At 35.0% G+C, this 6,472-nt stretch overlaps 1 non-coding gene across 1 annotated transcript; it reads left to right on the top strand.

Annotated features, from left to right (window-relative positions):
• The first annotated feature begins 734 nt into the window (after nt 1-734).
• LOC142871748 (small nucleolar RNA SNORD113/SNORD114 family) lies at nt 735-806 on the top strand. The gene has a single exon (XR_012919947.1). It is a non-coding gene; the product is annotated as a small nucleolar RNA SNORD113/SNORD114 family (small nucleolar RNA).
• The last annotated feature ends 5,666 nt before the right edge of the window (nt 807-6,472 follow it).

Raw genomic sequence — 6,472 nt, 5'->3', positions numbered from 1 at the left:
AGAGGCTTACTGTGTGATTTTGGCTTAGGGTCTCTTGTGCAGTTGCAGGCAAGATGTCAGGCAGAGTTGTGGTCTTCTGAAAGCTTGACTGCGCTGGAGGATCTGTTTCTGTGGCTTACTCTCATGGCTGTAAAGTGGTGCTGGTTGTTGGCAGGTGGCCATAGTTGCTTCCCGCATGAACCATTCCTCAGGACTGCTTGAGTCTCCTCACAACATGGCAGCCGACTTCCTCCAGAGCAACCAATCCCAGACAGAGAAAGGTGGAATCCTCAATGTACTTCGTAATCTAGTTCCAGAAGTCATTCACCGTCACTTCCACACTGTTCTACTGGTAATAGAGGCAGTCATGATATATTATGGGAAGAGACTACACAAGGCCATGCATACCAGGAGGTATGGATCATGTAGAGGCAACCTGGAGGCTGGCTACTACATGTAGTATCTTTATAATACAGACAAATTAAATACAAGAAGTGTGAGTATCGACAAAATTTAAATGTGGGATTAAGGTGAAGTCAGGAAGTTGATTAATCTATTTGTGCAATGCTGAGACCCATTGCAAAAAGATGTAGTTTTAGTTCTATACAAAATAAGCCTATAGATAGATCTCAGTAATATTCTAGGATCTTGTTCTTAGGTTTTTTGATTCATGTATGCTCACTTTATTATTATTAATGACTCAATGAATAAAGCAATAAAGATATGAAGGAATGAAAAAAAAAGAGTACCAAGCCTAGACCAATGATGAGTATTCTGGGGTATTTGAATCAATGATTTTGATTAAACCTCTTAACTCTGAGGTCCACTACAAGAAGAGACCTACTGAATGCCATATGGTAAATGATATTGCAATAGAAGTTAGGATTATTTAGGATTTTGTTCTTAGGTTGTTGAGGTTTGTTGTATTACTGCAAATGAATTAATAAATGAATAACAAAACAGATATATACATGAAGGAAGACAAGGAGAACCATATCTGGCCTAATTAAGAGAATGTATAATATATTTATTTTTCTTAATACATATCTGAAGCACTCAGGTCCAACATAAATTGATTAAATCTGATAACTGTGTATGGAGCATATAGAAGAGATAAGTACATAGAAATCAGTGTTATTGTCTTGCATTATTTAGGTGGTGCTTGTTGCTTATTAAAAACAAGGAAATATGATCTAGTTGTTTATGTGTTGGAGTAATGAGCACATAGACTGCTGTTAATATCATTCAAATTTCTAATGCACTTTGTGTGTTCACAGATACTGATGATATTATGAGTGAATGTATAAGTATATTCATCTCTCAACCAATTATTTCAAAGAGGGTAAAAGCAGTGTTTTTCAGCTTCAGGTCCATTGACATTTTGGGCTAGATAGTTCTTTTTTGTGGGGGGTTGTCCTGTGTGTCTAGTATGTGTAGTGATTTCACTGGCTGTGACAATCAGACGTTTCTACAGACATTGGCAAATGTCCTCTGGGTGGGGGCAACATTGAACCCAGTTGAAAACTACTAGGATAAACATGGCCCAATGAGAAGCATATGTTTAAAAATGTTAATTATTTATCCTCTTGTACCTCACTGATACTTACTTTTAAAAAACCACCACAAGCTATGCTCTTCCCACTTTGGGTCAGTTTCATATGTATAGTTGCATTTAATTTTATTATAATTTTGGGTGGTTGATGGGTTGATAATATTGTGTGTTCACTGGGAAAATAGATGTGTGTGAGTACTTAATAAATGAATAAATAAAGCAATGAATGAATAAATAAATACATAAAAGAGGGTCTCGTATGGACTGCTGGTGAAAATGCACTATGAAAAAAGTATTTCAATTTATCTAATTCTGTACAGGTTCTGTACATGTTCTAGATTCTTGTGTGGTATAAATCCTCCAACTCGATTCAACTTCATAGATTCTTTTTTTTTTATTATAGGCCTTTTTATTTCTAAGTAAATTTTAATATTTTCCTGAAAAGTACTATGAAAATCTGCCATTTTGACTGAGTTTGCATTGAAAGTATAGATCTAATCGGGGAAGATTGACATCTTTACAATATTGAACATTATATATAGAGAGAGTTATGTAAATATATACACATATTTGTTGAATTCTTTTAAAAACTTTCTCAGAATTTCCCAAAAGTAATTTGTAGTTTTCAAATTTGAGACTATTGAAAATGATACTGGATTTTTAATTTCACTTTCTAATTTTTTTTGTTAACATATGGAAATGTAATTTGATTTCTACTATTCTAGCCTTGCACCCTTAAGCATTGCTATTAATAAATGTGATGATTAGGTCTAGTTTTATTATAGACTTCTTCAGATTTTCTACATTTAGTTACTACATCTATAATTTAAAAAATTTTTCTCTTTTAACAAACAATATGGCTTGATTTATTTTTCTTGCCTAACCATATCCCCATTACAATATTGAGTAAAAGTGGTAAAAGCAAATGTACTTGATTTTTTTTCTAATATAAGGGAAAGGTGGCCTGTTTCTTTAATAAATAGGATGTTGGCTGCAAAAAATAAAAATAAAAAGGTATATATAAAAATAAGAAAAATAAAAAAACATCATGCATTACCTGATGATAGGAATGTTTTATGAAAAAAAACCACCAAAATGATTTTATTTCTATTCAGCACAACTAAGATCCTTAAAGAAAATAAGGGAGTGGCCATTTCCATCACTTTTAGAACCGAATACTGTTTTATTTTTGCACCACAGCTAATTTAAATTTCCTCAAGTGACCTAGTCTGTTGAATCTTTAAGGGTAACACATAAGAAAATGATTGATAGTGTTTCTGTTTCGATGTCTAATGGTGTGTTTATGGTCATTTACTGTACCTCCCAGCACCTTGGGAGGGTGGGGCGAGAGCATTGCTGGAAGCCAGGAGTTCAAGACCAGCCTAAGCAGCATAGTGAGACTCCGACCCTACAAAAAATTAAAAAAAATTTTAATTAGTGGCACATGCCCCTAGTCCTAGCTACTTAGGAGGCTGAGGCAACAGGATTGCTTGAGCCAGGAATTGGAGGCTCCAGTGAGCTATGATGACACCACTGCACTTCAGCCTGGGCAATAGAGTGAGACTCTGTCTCTTAAAAAAAAAATGATTAAAAGAATAAATAAATAAATTAGATTAAATTAAATTAAATGTGGGCAAATTAAATGAAGAGTAAACATGGAGCAGTGATGAGTGAAGGATTGCTAAGAAGCAGGGAGATTAATTAATAATCCATGTGTTTGACTTTGGGGCTCATTGTAAAAGAGGTAGTCTATCAGCTTTGTTGATCTTAGTAGTTTCATGATTCTTACTAGTGGGATTTGGGAATTTTTTTTCTGTGGATTTTATTATTATCAGTGAATCAATGAATATATCACTAAACAAAGGTGCAAATGAGGGAGGAAAGAGTTCCAAGCCAAGGCCAATGATGAATATCCTGGGTGTCTGAATCAAGCATTTTGATTAAACCCTATAGCTCTGAGATACATTAGGAAAAGAAAACTGTCCTGTTATTTCTGTGGGAAATAAGCTTATAGCAGAAGTTAGGAAAAGTCAGATTTTGTTCTTGGTCTGTTGAGGTTCTTGAGTACAGATTATATTTTTTATAAGTAAATTCTTACATAAATATAAGAATAAAACATATAAACAAAGACACGGAGGGCCATAATGGTCAATTATGAGAGCATAGGATGAAATAAGGAAGTGCTGATTTCCCATAAAAATGGTTCAAGGCTCTTACACTTTTGGGTAAGGAGCGTAAGAATACAGCTTTATGTAAGAATCGGCGTTGTTGATTGGTGACTGGTTGTTGTTTTTTCTAAATGCTGCTCCCTTTTTTCTTTTTAAGATTGTTTTTTTTTTTTTTTTTTTGAGACAGAGTCTCGCTTTGTTGCCCAGGCTAGAGTGAGTGCCGTGGCGTCAGCCTAGCTCACAGCAACCTCAAACTCCTGGCTCAAGCAATCCTCCTGCCTCAGCCTCCTGAGTAGCTGGGACTACAGGCATTCGCCACCATGCCCGGCTAATTTTTTGTATATATTAGTTGGCCAATTAATTTCTTTCTATTTATAGTAGAGACGGGGTCTCGCTCTTGCTCAGGCTGGTTTCGAACTCCTGACCTCGAGCAATCCGCCCGCCTCGGCCTCCCAGAGAGCTAAGATTACAGGCGTGAGCCACCGTGCCCGGCCAGATTGTTTTTTTAGAGTAGTTTTTGGTGCACAGCAGAATTGAGCAGAAGGTAGAGATTTCCCACATACCCCTGTCTTCACATGTGTGTAGCTTTCCCCTCTTTCTCTCCCCGAGTAGTGAGGAGTGGACTTGTTACAATTGTTGAATCTACATTGGCACATCATTATCACCCAACGTTCATGGTTTACGATAAGGTTCACTGTTTGTGTTGCCCATCCTATGGGTTTGGACAAATTTATAATGACACGTGTCCACCATTATAGTGTCATACAGAATATTTCACTGTTCTAAAAATCCTCTGTGCTCCACTTACTCACCCCTCTCTTTCCCACTACCCCCTGGCAGCCATGGATCTTTTTACTGTCTCTTTGTTGTTTTGCCTTTTCTAGAATGTCGTGTAGTTGTAATCATACTATATGCAGCCTTTTCAGAGTGTTTTTTTTTTACAAGCACTAAGCATTTAAGGTTCTTCCATGTTTCATGGCTTGCTAGCTAATTTTTTCAGGTGCTAAATAATATTCCATTGTCTTGATGTACCACAGTTGATTTATCCATTTACCTACTGAAGAACATCTTGGTGTCTTCCATGTTTTGGCAGTTTTGAATAAAACTGCTGTACACATGTGCATGCCCTGTTTTGTGTGGTCATAAATTTTCAGCTCCTTTGAGTAAATACCAAGGAGCACAATTGCTAGGTTGTTTGGTTAGAATATGTTTAGTTCTGGAAGAAACTGCCAAACTGTCTTCCAAAGTGGCCAGATCATTTAGCATTTCCACTAGCAAGGAATGAGAGTTCCAGTTGCTCCATATCCTTGCTAACATTTAATATTGTCAGTGTTCCAGATTTCAGTCAATCTGATAGGCATGTGATTCCTATTTCTATTCATCTCATTGTTTTAATTTGCATTTCTCTGTTAACATATGATATGGAACATCTTTTTAGATGCTTATTTTACATCTATATATCTTTGTTGGTCAAGTGTTTATTAAAGTCTTTGGCCTATTTTTTTAATCTGACTTGTTTTCTTACCATGGAGTTTTAAGAGTACTTTGTAAATATAATAGTACTTTATCAGGTATGTCTCTTGCCAATATTTTGTTTCCAATCTCTGGCTTGTATTTTCATTTTCTTGATAGATTCTTCACAGAGTGGAAACTTTCAATTGTAATAATGTCCAGCTTATCAATTCTTTCTTGCATGGATTATGCCTTTGATGTTGGATTTAAAAATCCATTGCCAAATCCCAGGCACCCAAAATCATCTAGATTTTCTCTTGTGTTATCTTGTAGGGGTTTTACATTGAGGTCTATGATTCTTCTTGAGTTAATTTTTGTAAGGTGTGTAAAGTTTGTATCTGGATTCACTTATTTGCACGTGGGTGTCCAGTTGTTTCAGCACCAGTTGCTCCATTGCATTGCCTTTGTACCTTTGTCAGAGATCAGTTTATTATATTTATGTGGGTCTATTTCTGGACTCTCTATTCTGTTCCATTGATTTATTTGTCTGTTCTTTTGCCAATACCACATTTCCTGCTGCTGTAGCTTTATATCTTGAATGCGGGAAATGCCAGTTCCCCAACTTTGTTCTCTTGCCATGTTGTATTTGCTATTCTGGATCTTTCATCTCTCCGTGTAAACTTTAGGATAATTTTATTGACATTACAAAATAACTTGCTAGGATTTGTATTGGGATTGCATTGAATCTATAGATCAAGTTGAGAAGAACTGACATCTTAACAATGTTGAGTCTTTCTATCCATGAACATGGGATATCTCTCCATTTGTTTAGTTCTTCTTTGATCACTTGCATCAGAGTTTTGTAGCTTTATTCATATAGACCTTATACATGTTTCTGTTATATTCATACCTAATTTATACCCAATATATTACCCAATGATTTATATTTTATTATATTTGATTTATTTGTTTATATTTATATATTATTTATATGTATTTTATATTATTTATTTGTTTTGTTATATATTATCATATATTGTTAGATTTATACCTATATTCATTTTTTGGTGGTGCTCATATAAATAGTATTGTGTTTTTAATTTAAAATTCCACCTGTTCATTGCTGGCATATTGGAAAGCAATCGACTTTTGTATATTATTAGCCTTGTATTCTGCAAACTTGTTATAATTGCTCATTTGTCCCACCAGCCTTTTTGTCGATGCTTTCAGATTTTTTATGTAGATAATCATGTCACCTGCAAACAGAGGCAGCATTATTTCTTTTTTCCCTGTCAGTATACTTTTTATTTCATTTTCTTGT

This window comes from Microcebus murinus, chromosome 6 (assembly GCF_040939455.1).
Source record: "Microcebus murinus isolate Inina chromosome 6, M.murinus_Inina_mat1.0, whole genome shotgun sequence".
In the NCBI taxonomy this organism is placed as follows: domain Eukaryota; kingdom Metazoa; phylum Chordata; class Mammalia; order Primates; family Cheirogaleidae; genus Microcebus; species Microcebus murinus.
The sequence above is the reverse complement of the archived record's forward strand: the minus strand, read 5'-3'. Positions and strand labels throughout refer to the sequence as shown.